This window comes from Artemia franciscana, chromosome 5 (assembly GCF_032884065.1).
Source record: "Artemia franciscana chromosome 5, ASM3288406v1, whole genome shotgun sequence".
Classification (NCBI taxonomy): domain Eukaryota; kingdom Metazoa; phylum Arthropoda; class Branchiopoda; order Anostraca; family Artemiidae; genus Artemia; species Artemia franciscana.
In genome coordinates this window covers 29,962,583-29,979,659 of record NC_088867.1, presented here as the reverse complement: position 1 = coordinate 29,979,659, position 17,077 = coordinate 29,962,583, and the positions used below count along the sequence as shown (strand labels likewise).

At 33.4% G+C, this 17,077-nt stretch overlaps 1 protein-coding gene across 1 annotated transcript in view; it reads right to left on the bottom strand.

The window, feature by feature from the left end:
- Positions 1-17,077, bottom strand: part of LOC136027241 (kin of IRRE-like protein 2) — a 202,852-nt gene that overhangs the window by 109,245 nt on the left and 76,530 nt on the right. The gene's annotated exons all lie outside the window — the stretch shown is intronic.

The window sequence follows — 17,077 nt, the reverse complement described above, 5'->3', positions numbered from 1 at the left end:
ACTATATTTTTTTTCCAGATAGCTTCAAGACTTGTTCAAAATATTCATCGATAATTAAGATATTTCAAAATGGGTGGAACCGATCCTCGACTTGATTATTATGCAAGTGAATGTTCTAGTCAGCGGGTATATCTCGAGAAGACAAGAAATAAGAATAGGTCTATGACAATGCAACTTTTTTATAGTGTTATCATTAAATTTAGAACAAGTGAAGTGTGTTTCCAAAAATTTCATATTACTCACGAATGGACGTCATTTAAATTTTCTTTGAGAAGGAGGCAAAAGCAAACAATATGCATGGGTAAAAACTATAGAAAACATGTGTTTACATCCCTCTCCCATCGAAAAATAATCACCTTATAAAAACTTATTTTATGTTAAATTTTAGGCTAGGATTTATCACCCCTTACCTCCAAATGGGCTCTACTTACATACGCTTTGTAGCTGCTTGTCAGTTCAATTTCTTGTTGCTAAAAAAATAAGAGATAAAGTGAAATAAAAGAGTGACATAAAAACTTAAGTTGGGTTAGGCTACATCTCAGAAAACCGGCTCCATAGTTACAAAAACGAGTGATGGATGATACAATGTTTCAGCTCGGTGAGAATCTGCATGTAGGTTGTAGCTATATTTTAATCAAACATTTTGTTGGTTTTGGTTAGGTTACCTTATGCTAGGTTACATATTTAATATAATGCAGTCTGGGCGGCCGCCCTTCCATTATTCTTTGTTGTATTTTTCGTAATTTTTTCAACTAAACTATTATATTTCCATCCTATTTTGGTATATTTTATTATGATTAACCTACATTAGGGGTGAGGGTATATTTTATTATGATTAACCTACCTTCACTTCTTGAATACGGTGGCTATAATACACAAGTACCCATAATTTTGTTGATAAAGTATTATTTTCATCATATTTTGTTTTATTTTAATAGCATTAACTGAACTTAAGTTCAGTTAATGCTATTAGTACGTTCTATTATAAGTTCGACAGAACTTGTGTGTGGTGGCTATAAGGCACAAGTACCATTTGGGCTATACATTTGCACATAAGGGGTGGGAGTAGAGGTTAGGCTACGTTAGGTTGGGTTAAGTTTCCATAATTTTGTTTCTAAAGTACTGTTTTATCATCATGTTTTGTTATTTTTCATTAGGTTAACCTAACTTAACTTTTTGGGTTTGTCTCCAGTAATCAACAAGTGCCGGAGCATAAATTATTTCGTATATTAGGGGTTGTCCCTCCTCAACCCCCTGTTTTTTGCGCATTATTTCTGTAGTCCTATACTGAGGGCATTTACTAGTGAAACAAGTGTGCAACCAATTGCTTTTATAAATATATGAACGGAAAATGGGATATTAAAAAAATACGTATTATTCTATTCAAATTCTCCTTATGTTTGGGCAATCATTATCAGGCATTAAGGACAAAAAGCAAAGGTTAGTGTCAAAAGTGATGGGGGTTGAGGAAGGAGCAGTCCCCTTTTATACTGAATAAATTCTGTTCGATTCAAATTTTAATGTCGCCTTATATTTTCGCTGAAGAAATTTGTTTATTCATTTTAATTTTTGTTCATTTTTAATGCCATACCCAAGGTTACCATAAATTTGAAGAGAGCTTCCACCCCTCCTCCCGGATTTTCGAAAACAAAAGTTTAACCCTGACACAACAATGTTTCAAGAAACAGAGCTGATATAGTATTTTTGCATTCCAAATAATGTATAATTATCCAAAATAAACTTTCGTCTCCGAAATAAGAGAGAGGGTGTTTCACCCCCTCAGTGGGCATACTAAACGCTCCATCTTATATATATATATATATATATATACTAGCTGTTGGGGTGGCGCTTCGCGCCACCCCAACACCTAGTTGGTGGGGGCGCTTCGCGCAAACCCCCCAAGCCCCCCCGCGCGCGTAAGTCGTTAAACGCCATATTAGTTACGCGCCATTGTAGTTGTGTCCCTATGTCCCACCTATGAATATATATATATATATATATATATATATATATATATATATATATATATATATATATATATATATATATATATATATATATATATATATATATATATATATATATATATATATATATATATATATATATATGTTTTTAACTACGTAAAACTTGCGAATATACAACATTCTTTGCTGTCCCATTGTCTGTGCATATAAATAGATTGTCAGGTTTACCGACTCTTGAACATGCAACATATAATGGTCCATGGGAAAACAATCCGTATTCAGATCTATACCTCATGATTCTAATGATTGCCCTTGAGCTTTGTTGATGGTGATTGCTAATCGACCATTCCCTGAGTCGCCATCGTCATTTATATATCCCCCTGTGCACCCCGGCATCCCCTTTGTAGTTATGTCCCTGTGTCCCGGTCGTCATTTATATTCCCTGTGTCCCGGTCGTCATTTGTGTCCCGGTGTTCCAGTCTGTGATTTCTCTTTGAGTGTCCCGGGCGTCATTTATATTCCTTGTGTCCCGGTGTCCCGGTCGTCATTTATATCCCCCTGTGCCCCCCGGCGTCCCCATTGTAGTTGTGTCCCTGTGTCCCGGTCGTCATTTATATTCCCTGTGTCCCGGTCGTCATTTGTATCCCGGTGTCCCGGTCTGTATATACATTCGTTTTTTAGTTTTGTTTTTCTCCTTTATTTTTTTCCTTTTTTCTTTTTTTTCTTTTTTAGTTTATTTAGATTTTTAGATTTTTTAGTTTTTTTATTAGTTTTTAGTTTTTTTGTAGTTTTTACCATTTTTTTAGTTTTTTTAGTCTTTTTTTTTACTTATGTCCTGGTCGTCATTTATACTCCCTGTGTCCCGGTCGTCATTTGTGTCTCGGTGCTTTGTTGATTGCTAATTTATATTATATTTATATTTATATTTTTTATATTTATTAATATTTTTTTAGTTTTCTTTTTCTCTTATTTTTCAGTTTTTTCCTTTTTTTTAGTTTTTTCTTTTTTAGTTTTTAGTTTTTTTTTGTTTTTTACCTTTTTTTAGTTTTTTTAGTTTTTTTAGTTTTTTAGCTTTTTTAGTTTTTTTATTAGTTTTTAGTTTTTTTTTAGTTTTTGCCTTTTTTTAGTTTTTTCAGTTTTTTTTAGTTTTTAGTTTTTTACCTTTTTTTAGTTTTTTTTAGTTTTTTAGCTTTTTTAGTTTTTTTTCTTTTTAGTTTTTTTTGTAGTTTTTACCTTTTTTAGTTTTTTTTCTTCTTTTGTATTAGTGTGAAATAATTCAGACGTCATATGCGGACAAACACGACGTCACTCGACAGACAGACAGACAGACATAACCCACAAACAACTTATTTTTATATATATTTATTCATATTTTTTTAGTTTTCTTTTTCTCTTTTATTTTTCAGTTTTTTCCTTTTTTTTAGTTTTTTTCTTTTTTAGTTTGTAGTTTTTTTTAGTTTTTTACCTTTTTTTAGTTTTTTTTAGTTTTTTTAGTTTTTTAGCTTTTTTAGTTTTTTTATTAGTTTTTATTTTTTTTGTAGTTTTTGCCTTTTTTTATTTTTTTCAGTTTTTTTTTAGTTATTAGATTTTTAACTTTTTTTAGTTTTTTTTAGCTTTTTAGCTTTTTTAGTTTTTTTTTCTTTTTAGTTTTTTTTGTAGTTTTTACCTTTTTTAGTTTTTTTCTTCTTTTGTATTAGTGTGAAATAATTCAGACGTCATATGCGAACAAACATGACGTCACCTGATCCATCCACAGATCCACACACAGACAACTTATTTTTATATATATAGATATATATATATATATATATATATATATATATATATATATATATATATATATATATATATATATATTTATATTTGTACTAAAATTTATATATATATATATATATATATATATATATATATATATATACATATATATATATATATATATATATATATATATATATATATATATATATATATATATTTGTACTAAAATTGGCATATTTAGACTCATTATAAATAATAGATATTATTATGTTCTTTTCAATTTAATCAATGCGGATATCAAAAAAGGCACTTTCAAAAATATGGGGTGGGGTGGGGGTGGGGTGATCTTCCTCTCATTTGGTCCTCCTGCAATGAATTGTTTGATTCAAGGTTCTTTTAAATGTAAGAGAGGCTACTACTTCCTCTTCCAACCCTATACTGAGGGCATTTACTAGTGAAACAAGTGTGCAACCAATTGCTTTTATAAATATATGAACGGAAAATGAGATATTAAAAAAATACGTATTATTCTATTCAAATTCTCCTTATGTTTGGGCAATCATTATCAGGCATTAAGGACAAAAAGCAAATGTTAATGTCAAAAGTGATGGGGGTTGAGGAAGGAGCAGTCCCCTTTTATACTGAATAAATTCTGTTTGATTCAAATTTTAATGTCGCCTTATATTTTCGCTGAAGAAATTTGTTTATTCATTTTAATTTTTGTTCATTTTTAATGCCATACCCAAGGTTACCATAAATTTGAAGAGAGCTTCCACCCCTCCTCCCGGATTTTCGAAAACAAAAGTTTAACTCTGACACAACAATTTTTCAAGAAACAGAGCTGATATAGTATTTTTGCATTCCAAATAATGTATAATTATCCAAAATAAACTTTCGTCTCCGAAATAAGAGAGAGGGTGTTTCACCCCCTCAGTGGGCATACTAAACGCTCCATCTTATATATATATATATATATATATATATATATATATATATATATATATATATATATATATATATATATATATATATATATATATATATATATATATTAGCTGTTGGGGTGGCGCTTCGCGCCACCCCAACACCTAGTTGGTGGGGCGCTTCGCGCCCCCCCAAGCCCCCCCGCGCGCGTAAGTCGTTACGCGCCATATTAGTTACGCGCCATTGTAGTTGTGTCCCTGTGTCCCACCTGTGAATATAGATAGATTTATATATGTGTTTCAAACTACGTAAAAATTGCGAATATACAACATTTTTGGCTTTCCCACTACTGGGAGCTTTCCGTTTCCAATTGCCAGCAACTGATCTGAAAATGTTTGACCAGAGCCATCGTTTTGCAATCGGACACGCATATTTGTAGTTAATTTTAATACTTTTACGTGTGCCCATAAATTAGAATTTTTCAGGCAAGCATTCATTTCGTCTGCAGGAGTTAAACTACGTAAAAATTGCGAATATACAACATTCTTGGCTTTCCCATTGTCTGTGCATATACAAAGCCGTATGTACTAATAATGACGTCATATGCAAACGCTCTTTTTACAAACAAACAAACATGCATACACACAACTCGTTTTTATATAGATAGATAGATAGATACAATACAAATTAACTGCGTAAAACTTGCGAATATACAACATTTTTCGCTGTCCGATTGTCGCTGCATATAAATAGATTGTCAGGTTTACCGACCCTCGAACATGCAACGCACAATTGTCCAGGGAAAAACAATCAGTATTAAGATCTATACCACATTTTTCTAATGATTGACCTTGAGCTTTGTTAATGGTGATTGCAAATGCTAATCGAATTGGGAATTGCAATCTTTTAAATTGAAAAGGCAAATCCGTTGGAATCATGGGAATGCGAGGAATAAGAACAGCCTCACCCTCAAAAGGCCCTGTCAAGATTGTGGCCTCTATTAGGTTTTCCATTGTTTTTTTTACGGCAAGTCGCGTGCCATTGCAAAGCTTTGATGGGTTGATATTTCTTAAAAGTATTATTGGTACGCCTATTTTTAGTTGTAGCACGTTTGGTGGAAACCCTGAAAAATCTATGGAATTTAAAAATTCAGATGGATAATTAACCGCTTCATTTGGTTCCAAAACTGTGTCGACTGACTTGTAAAGGACTGCCTGGTCTCGAATCTTGGTCAAAACAATATTGTTGATTTCGTGGACGTCTATATTTTTGGGTGCGAGAATCGCTCTTTCACTTAGCCATTTATTATTTTTATAATTTTTTAGAATATTCGGAAATACTTTTTCAATCAATTCATTTTTGGACGTCACTAAATTACAGAAATCAGCAGGTAGTTGTATACGTCCTGAAATTGAGTCTATCGTATCATAAATGTCTTTTTGTTCCGACGTTAACTTGGAAATGTTATTTTGTACATACGATAATAGATCATTCGTACTGTAACTTTTTTCACGATCCAATTCTACACATGTCGAAACAGCAGCGATACGGTTAGGTGAAGGCATTCCCAAATCCTGAAGAGGTTTGTTTGCCATACGTACGCACAAATCTTCTATAATAACTAAAGTGTATTTATAAATTTCTGATGTAAAATCAAAAGTCATATCTGACGTCTCTAACTGTTTTCGATGGAGTATATCTTCGGACATTTTTGACTTATATTTTTCCCATAACTCTGTAGGAGCTGATGGAGAGCAAGTTGTTAAAATGATGCCAAACAATGCACGAATTTGACTTGGGGTTGACGTTTCGCACTAATGGGGAATATGGAACAACCCACTGGTTATCTACTTCGATGGTGGTACCGTTGCCATTGTAGGTTCTTCAGTCATTTTACAATTAGAAATTTCTCTTTCAACGGTCTTTTTACAATTAAAAATTTGTCTTTGAACGATATTCTTAAATACCTGTGTCCTGGTCGTCATTTATATTCCCTGTGTCCCGGTCGTCATTTGTGTCCCGGTATCCCAGTCTGTAATTTCTCTTTGAGTGTCCCGGTCGTTATTTATATTCCCTCTGTCCCGGTCGTCATTTGTGTCCCGGTCTGTAATTTCTCTTTGAGTGTTTTTTCTTTTTAGTATTTTTTAGTTTTTTACATTTTTTCTTTTTTCAGTTTTCTTTTTCTTCTTTATTTTTCAGCTTCACTATGAAATACATATCGCCGAACCTTTGTTTTTTTAGCTAAAATCTGGTAGGCATTGATGACCTTATCCAAGTCAAAATCCCAAACCCAATCATCATCGCTATCATTTTCAGTTTTGATATGTTTTGACTCTCGCTGTCCAGGTGGATCTTCATCTAACTGCGCGGTTTTGCGTTCTTTAGCCTCAAGCCTGTTTCCTTGCTGTTCTTTTGATTCCTCGGCACGCTTTCTTTTCTGACTTTCTCTATCAGCAGCAAGTTTTTTGGCATAGACTCTTTGAGCATCTTCATCGGCTTTTGCCATTGTAAGTTCATCAGTCATTTTAAACTTAAACATTAATAGATTTCTACGTGAACATATATGTCTTAAATATCTTTAATGACGTCACCGTCATAGCAAAAATGACGACAACTAACTTCATGACGTCAGCCGACACAGAAACATGACGTCACCTGATCCACAGACAGACACACAGACAGACAACTTATTTATATATATATATATATATATATATATATATATATATATATATATATATATATATTTGTATAAAATTTATATACATATATATATATATATATATATATATATATATATATATATATATATATATATATATATATATATATATATATATATATATATATATATATATATATTATATATTTGTACTAAAATTGGCATATTTAGACTCATTATAAATAATAGATATTATTATGTTCTTTTCAATTTAATCAATGCGGATATCAAAAAAGGCACTTTCAAAAATATGGGGTGGGGTGGGGGTGGGGTGATCTTCCTCTCATTTGGTCCTCCTGCAATGAATTGTTTGATTCAAGGTTCTTTTAAATATGAGAGAGGCTACTACTTCCTCTTCCAACCCTTTTTTCTTATGTATATTTTCTATTTTAATATCCGTACATCAATGCCTTGAGAATACTATTCATCCCTGAAAAAGTACACCACTCAAAAATTTATTAAGAGAGGAGGGGGGTCTGAGATGTCAAAAATGAATAATATTGTCACTCGTCCCACTGTTATAACGATGAGTACTATCAAGAAGTTAATTTTCAAGGAATGCCTTCTATGACTGCCGGCAGGGGGACCAAGTGCCCCCCGGAAACAAGAAGACGTTAAAATTTGTATATAAATAAGAAAAAAAAAGAAACATTGTCACTTATATTTCAGTGAAAATAAAACTTCTGGTAGCACTTGTCCCCCTCAACCTCTTTGGACATTTCCCGGTGGCGCTCATAATACCACTACTTTCCACCATTTACTCTGGTAAGCTTATATACGTACTTTTCTATTGTATTGAAACAGTTTTGCAGTAACAGGGGAACTGCTGCCCGGCAGTACCCATATTACAGGCTTAGTCCAAAAATATCTCCAGGAATGAAGGGGGGTTGGAGATTAAATTCTAATTACCCCCTCTCACTAAGCACCTTCAATGTTTTACTGGAGGTTCACGGAGAGTTAGAAATTTTGGGAGTGAAAATGCACTTTTTAAGGCTTCAGGAGCCCGTCCTCTCCACTAGAACAAAGATCCATCGGTCCTCAATATCAGTTGATGCAAAGTTATTCATTAATGTCTATAGTCCTATCGAACCTCAAAAGAATAAACTTAGTTAAATGAAGTTGTAAAATAAATGTCTGCTGTCTGCATTTGCTGTTTACTTTTAATTGACTTTTTTAGCAACGAATGTGCAAGAGGTAGACACTACTACCTCTGAAACTGGGAAGCTCACTAAATAGCTTTTCTATAATTTTAAATCAATTGGCGATCTTGAAATTTTCAAACGAAAGCTTTTTCTCCCTCCGTGGGGTAAAATTGTCCTTTTGTGCCACAAAATGGCAGATAACCATACTTTGCTGTGGCGCCAACTTTTTTGCATTTAAGAAGGGCGCTAGAACTTTTAATTTCCATTCTAATGATCCTTGTCCCAGTTTTTTCCCAGTTTGTTAGGACCATTGATTCTGTACGACCCCCCCCCCTGAGGAAAAACCAATCAAACAAATAAACACACATCCGTAATCGTTCTTCTAAGAAAACAATGCAAATTTTGCATTTTTAGACAGAGGTTTGAAACTCCTGCAAAATATTTTTTCTGACCAGGTTAATTTGTGTGTTTAGTTTTCACCAAGATCACTTACTTTTTTGTGGGGGTTTTGCTTCTTTTTTGAAAATCGGGCAATTTTTCGGTATGTAGTGGCTTTTGGTGGGTAATTTTATCTTTAATAAGTTGTACATGTTTATGAAATACCATAAAAAGCCCATTCGATGGTTTGTATATTAATCAACGACACCTTATTAGCAAGAACTGCTTGATGATTAGTTAGCCTGGCCCTTTTACCTTTTACATAATCTTTCGCAAACTTCATTTTCACCCAAGGAACTCCTAAAAATACTTTTTCAGGATTTTTGTTGTTTGAACTGATTTCAAAAATCCTCATTAAATTAAGTTCAAAAAATATCTGCTTTATTCGTGGCGGCAGTTTAGAAAAAATCAGCAGATCGTAGTTATCGTTAAACAAATGGTAGAAAAAAAAACGACCAGTTCTGTCGAAAACCATCCGAAAATCTAATGTATCAATTTTGTTCTCAGCTAGGCTCAATATCATGGTAGTAAATGGCGTATGGTATGTACCTATTCTCCCGAAATTGAAAAACTGTCAGTATTATTATCATAATTTATTGTAGCTCTTTTTTAGTTCGCCTGCACCCTGTTTTTCTTTTCAAATTTATTCCCACCCCCTGACATGTTAATTTAAGTTTTAATCCGAATTATATTATACTTTTGTATGGTACGGGGTCTAAAATAAAACATATCGTAGCAATACGGCAAAAGTATATAAAAAAAGCTACCATAAGATAAGCATCAACCGCACGTTCTTTTTCTTAAGCGGAATTGTAACTCCCGACAGTCCTTTACCTACATTATGGTTTTATAGAAATTCTATTCGATTAGTTCACCTAACGATTTGCTACGATTTCACAAAATTTTTGCTTGATAGCGTTTTGGCACCTGTCTGGCTAAAAAAGTTTTCTTCATATTTTTTTTTTTAAAGAACAGAATAGCAGAGAGTGGTAAATATTTCTGATGTAGTCTCTTTTTATTGCCTATAACTTCAAACTTTACTTTTAGTACTAGAACTTCATATTTCGTTCAAATCATCCCTCTCTCATATTCTTAACACCTAACCACAGGTTTTATGCAATCAATCCTAGATTAAAAAAAAAACTACATAAAAACACATTTGTAACCATCCATCTTAGAGATAATAGCCTATAACAATTGTTTTAAGTATATGCAAGGCCTTGAAATTTTTGTTGTAGAGTATAAACAACCCGTGGGTGCTTCACAACTCGGGCTGCCCAGAACCTAAATTTTACTGAATTCCAGGGAATTTCTTAGTCAAATTACAAAATAAAATCTTATTTTGTTATTGAAATCTCCCCCCCCCCAGAAAAGAATCCTGCGTAAGACCCGGCTATGGAGTTCTCGGACATTTCGAATTCGATGGTATAAGTTTCATGAGAACTGTCCCTTTTTTCCTTAAATAATGCAAATACTTCATGCTGATAGCCCTTGCTAGACCGCTGACACTTAATAAGTTTTATAAATTTGGAAGTTGCATAAAGTGTAGATTGTTTCAACGTGCATATAGTTACCAAGTTACTTTATTTCAGTTTTGGCTTCGATTGACGCTGTTTACTCACTGTACGTTGACATCAATTGTAATTTCATTAGCTAAACTTAGAGTATTCAGTCCGCTAGTAGAAAATTTTGTTGGCCAGTGGCTTTTTCTGTCAAGTCTAAATTATTGCTGTTATGGCTGTCGAACAAGCTGTAAATATAACTGTTTCTTTTACATTCCAAGCCATATAACTTTAGAAAATGCATTATAGGTACGTGTGTCCTATAGCCACCACACTCAAGAAGTGAAGTTAGGTTAATCATAATGTAATATACCAAAACATGATAAAAATATAATATTTTAGTAATAAAATTATGGGAACTACAACAAAGAATAACGGAAAGGGGGCACCCAGACTGCATTACATTAAATACATAACCTAAACTAACCTTATCTAACATAACCTAACCAAAATACCAATTATAGCTACAACCTACAATGTAGTTTCCCACCGAGCCAAAGCTAATATTGTCTGGTATAAAGACCATGAAAACTGGTTATTGTCTCATGTTCGCGATGCAAGATCTTGAGTGTGGTCGCTACAAGACAAAAATATCGCATTATATTCTTGAGAGTCCTGCATAGTCGCGATCTAGATATAATTACTAATATTCCTCTTTTTAACCAATTCGATCTTAGGACAAGATAGGGTTGATTTTTAAATAATTTGCCTTATCAGTCAATTTTTGCAAGGGCTTTTACAACAAATGGATATATACACTGAGTTCACTTTCTTTGACATTCGCACTTATCATTTCCGTCTTGCTAAGACAACCAGGCTTATCGCCAAGACCCAAGTTAAATAGTTTTCCTTGCGACCTGCTGAACAACTCAAAATCAACAGACATGCAGATATTTAAACTTAATTCCAGTGACTGTTTGTTTTCTTTTGGCATTGAACATTTGATTTTTAACATAACATTTTTCATGACCCCCGCATACCCTTGCCAATTTTAACTGAAAATGAAGTTAAGCCTCGGTGGGGTCTGTTACCTCGCTGACAGGGTACACGTCTTAATTTGGAGCTAAGAAAGACATATCGTTAATCACAGGTCTTGACCACACCAGGAGACTTTACCCGCATGGTAAAACTCACATTTATTAAGCTGGTATTTGACTCAAAGGGTTTACAACTTGTTTGTGAAGTAGATGACAGATATATACTATGATTACAGCTCTACGTATGAAAACAAAGAAAGAAAATAATAAATGAAAAAGAGAAAAAACAAATAGGTGAAAAACGAGGTTTTTATCAGCCAGTAGCAAAATATGAAAAACAAGCAAATATTTCGACAAGGACCTCCGCCAAGTCGTCCTCAGTGCTCAAAAAAAGAAATAGAAAAAAAAAGAAACAAAGAAGAAACAACAGCAAAATCTAACCTTTTTAAGTGAACTGCACGAGAGGAAAAAAGACACTGAATCAAACAACAAAAACCAACTTGAAATCAATGAAAGAGAAGTTACCAATTAGATTGAAAAAGCATCCTTTGCCTTGCAACAGATTTCGCCTGTCTACAATTTCGGTTTTCATTAGATATGCGGACAGGTTGTCTTAAATTAGACTGGGTGAAAATATTCATAGAGTCTTTTAATATTAAATTATTATAAATTGGGCTTCAGGAAATATCTCCCGTGTCTCTATTTATAGCCAAATTTCTATTTATATGTTTTTTTTTTATCTCAATTGCCTGTTTAAAAGATTGCGGTAGGCCATTTACGCTAGATATTAAAGTTGCCTCTTCAAAAAGAACTAAATGGTCAGGATTTTCGTATATATGCTGGGCCAGAGCTGAATCAAAGTTGTCATTTTTATTTTCCAATCTCAGGGACTTATCTATTCAAGTTTTGTGTTCTTGCAATCGTTCCCCTAGTTGTTGACGGGTCCTTCCAATGTAAAATTTTCCACATGAACACGGGACTCTGTAGACGCCACTACCTAGTATAGGGTCCGTTTTATCCTTTCCCGAGTTGAAAAAAATGTTCAACTTTTTGTTCAGTTTTGAAAGAAACAGAGTGATTATGTTTTTTTTTTAATTTTTCCAAGTTTGTCGCTGAGTTTCGAGACGTATGGCAATGTAGTGAAAGTTTTTTTCTCAATTGCCAGTGTAACTGAATCAAGGGGGACGGGCTCCCTATTGTCCTGTTTTACCTTTTTTAATCGTCTATCTATTATATTTTCAATGAAATTGATTGGGTAGCCATTGCAGAATAGAATATCTTTAACTCTAACTCGGATTTCACATGATTACGTGAACATATTTTTAGAACCCTGTCGACTAAAGAAATTACTACCCCTCTTTTTACACAAGGAGGGTGATTTGACGAGAAATGTAGATACCGATCATTATGGGTCGGCTTTCTATATATAGAAAAATCAAGGCTAGGAATATTTTGTATAATTAAAACATCCAAGAGGATGTTTTAAAGAGGCAGTTGAGATAAAAAAAAACATATAAATAGAAATTTGGCTATAAATAGAGACACAGGAGATATTTTCTTAAGCCCAATTTATAATAATTTAATATTAAAAGACTCTATGAATATTTTCGCCCAGTCTAATTTAAGACAACCTGTCCGCATATCTAATTTTGGTAGGGGGAGTACTGGGAGAAAATGCCCTCCTATTTCTTGAAAACTACCTTTTTTGGTTTCATTATTAAACAAAATAAAAAATACCCCCCTCTAAGATTCTGAAAACACCGTTTTTATCTTCATTTTTTTTTAAATCCTCCCATCTAAATTTTGTGAACTGACACTACTTTAAAATAGGTTGACAGTGAATTTAATATTTTTATTTCTACCTTTTGTCACATATGCAGAAATATTTACAAAAATACCTTAAATAGTCTTACTTGCCGTGTTTCTCATACCTGTAGAATTCTAAGAACTAGAGCTTTACTGAAAGCTGACGCTTCTTTGTGTTTCTTAAAGATATATAGTTTTACACTAAAAAGTTATCAATATCATAGTCGGTGAAAGACTATTGAGAGACTTAAAAATTAACCTTTTATTTTCTGCAGGCTATTCATGAAATCTCATGCTTCTAGAAGAAGATTCTTTTGTTTTTTTGTCGTTTTTTTTTGTAAAGCGTTGGTTCTCAGATTTTTAGAGATAATCGGAAATATCACGAGTCAGTTTAAGCTATTTTTGTAGATATATCTTGCGTAATATGCGAAGCTATAATTTTTACTCGTTTTGAGTTTTTACTTGGCTCTTTACTTCTGTAAAATAAACGCTGTGTTTTTTTAATTAATTGAAAATAAGGTGCCGCTGCCCATTTCCTGGCCTAACGCAAAACAAGACTCGTTTAAAATATTTACAGTTATGACAACCTACTTCAAATTTTGGACGCATCAATTCCAACCTCGAACCGTCGAAAGGATTTAGTTTCCCTCTGAAAAGTAGTCTTCCACGCTCGGAAAGAAATCCAAAGATCTTCTATAGGCTAGATTGGGTGGATAAAAAGGAATTGGTGGTATTCCAAATCGAATTTGGCGCCACCATGTGATTAGCTTCAAAGTAGATTTCTCGCAGTATTTTAAATTAGTGTTTACTGATTATGTAAATAGACCTAGTTTAAAAATCAGCTTTTCAAAGCATTTCTTGCGGTGATAACTTAATTTAATTGTTAGATCAGGCAATGATGTACAAGAAGAAGAAGAAAAATTTTATTGTGTTATATAGTTAAAATTTACAAGAGGATTTAAATAGTGCATTGGCAATCATCTGAATGTTTTTCTAAAAAAAAAGTCAGACTTCAAAGTGGACACTTGGTTTATAAGGAATAGTAGAGAACAAACAAAGAGATAAATCTCAATGAAGAAACAAACAAAAGGGAGTACGGCCAGTAGAAAGAAAATATAAAAATCAAAACGACGCGAATATTTCACCTACATGAAAACGAGGCGTCTCTAACGCTGATGAAACAAAGATAAAAACTAAAATAACCTAAAAAAAATAAAAACAACCAATATTATTATCTACAATTGTCGCAACTGATCCACATAGGTCACAAAAGCTAATAGAGTTACTTCGATGAGAACACCAAAGCAACTCTTTCGTTAAAGATCTTTTCAAAGCAACTTGATGCTGAATTAACATCAAGTAGTTGTGGCCATCAAGTCATGGCTAATTGTAGATAAAGCCAAGACAGATAGTACGATGTAGTGAGAGACAAATCTGGCATAAGCCCTTATTAGGATTGTATAAAAGTGATGTTAGTTCATTTGTTAACAGATAAGTCTATCTATGATCTGTCAATGGGTCATTCCTAGAGCAGAAGAACTTAGTTAGATAGTCCTAGAACTAAGATAGTCATAGAACCTATAGTTTTCCAAGTGTTGATAATCAAGATAATAAAGTTTTCCGAAATATATTTTTTTATCGGCGCATTCTTGATATATCTTTCATTCATAAGGAATAGTGCTATTACATTTGTTCCGAATATTTCATAATAATCAACCTTATCTACAATCGTAATGCCCGCAGATAAGGTGGAAGATCATCCAGATAACGCTCCAGAAACCCTAGAAAATGTAGGTATAAAAGTGTAATTTTGTTTTTAGCCCCCTCTTCTTAGAATTGCCTCCTCGTATCCCCTCAAAGTCTAAGACTTAGTTGCACCAGTCAATGTCAAGTTTAATTTTTCCTGTAATTATTTACTGAATCAGTATTTATTGGCCTGATATAGAAAACATAATGATAATTTAACAAGTAGCAATTTTCATTTCAAAGCAAATAGTCTTGAGTCTAAGTAGGTAATTTACATGAAAAAAAGTTTTTTCAACTGAAAGTGAGGAGCAACATTAAAACTTAAAATGAACAAAAATGTTCATGTATATGACGGGGGCAACCCCCTACTCCGTACTTCACTCTTTACCCTAAAGTTTGACGTTTTGTTCCAATTATTTAAGAATCATTCCTGAAACACAAGGGCCGCGTTTAATTAGAATAACAAGCTCTTTATAAGTTCTGAGAAAAACTTTAGCGTAAAGAGTGAAGTGTTGAGGAGGAGGAAAAACCCCCGTCATATAAGTTACGATTTCTGTTCACTTGAAGTTTTGATGTTGCTCCTTCTTTTTAGTTGAATTTTTTTTTATTTAATTTCTGATCTTTTTTTTTTAATAATGCCTGGAAATCCAACTCCCCCCATATAATATTCCCTTCCACACGATATATTCGTCCATGTAAAGTTCTTCCCACGTAACCCCCGCCAGTTCCCCCAGAAAATATCCGTGTACTTCCCAACACCCAATACTATACGCAAACAATGGCAAAGTTCGTAGCTAGTAGCCCTTCCCCCGGGGGCTCTAGGGGTCAAGTATCCTCAAAGACCCAGTTATTAGATCTTTAACTATGCTGAACAGAATAGATATCTTGAAACTTAGATCAGTTGAATTTGGGAAAAAATGGACGTGAGACCATTTCGGTCACTTAAGAAGGCCACTAGAACTTTTTAATTTCCTATTAAATGAGACCTCTCTTGATCTTCTAGGATCACTGGTTCGATATAACCACTCTTGGGAAAAACAAACAAACAAACAACAACAAAAAACAAATAAACACGCATCCGTGATTTCGCTTTTTGCAAAAAAATAAAAAATCCCCCATTTTTGTGTATAAGAGCTTGAAACCTCTACAATAGAGTTCTCTGATATGCCAAATCTGATAGGGCGATTTTCATTAGCATAACTTGATGTTTTTCCGGTGCTTCCCCTTTTTTAAAAATTGGGCAAATTTTCTCAGGCTCTTAAATTTGGATGGGTAACATTAAACTTTACGAATTTTAATTATTTCTAATAAAAATTAAAATTCGATTATTTTGATGCATCCATTGTTATCAAGACTCTGTTTCTTAAGGTTTTAGGAACTATCGAGCCGTATCGCTCCTTACTTACAGTTTTTTACCATGAACTGTTTGTGAAAAGGATGGAAAAAGACAAATATTTGACGGATCAGGAAAGGAACCCATCAGGCGAAAAAAAAAAGTAATCCATATGACCAGCAGCTTCTTCTAACGAAAATGACAGAAGATGACATATTTTATGTAGATTCAGCCAAGCGATGTTGCCATCTGAAATCTGGTTCGTATGTCTGATTTGGTTAGAGAATTTGCTATTCTTGTCGGATCCTAGATTAATGCGCGAAAAATGGCGATGACAAGGATTTCCGGCATTACAATTATAGTGAGAAGTTTCAAACATAGATCGGCATCAAGTTCTAAGCCCATTTTGGGGTGAATGCTATTTACAAACATGATGATAATCCATTTTAAATACCTGGCTTATCAACCCAAGGCGAAAAGGGTTTAATCAGAACCAATCTGATTGATCATGCAGAAAATGAACAATAAATAGGTCCTGAAAATTACAGGGGGCTTTTATTCGCCATGTTTCCTTATTTGCGAGTGCTTCCAGGTTTATGGGCGGGATATTGATAAACTGATGACTTTACTTGGTTTGAACAACAGCCCCTGAACGACTGTTAGCACCAACTAGATTCACAAACAATTATTTTTATGTTGAAC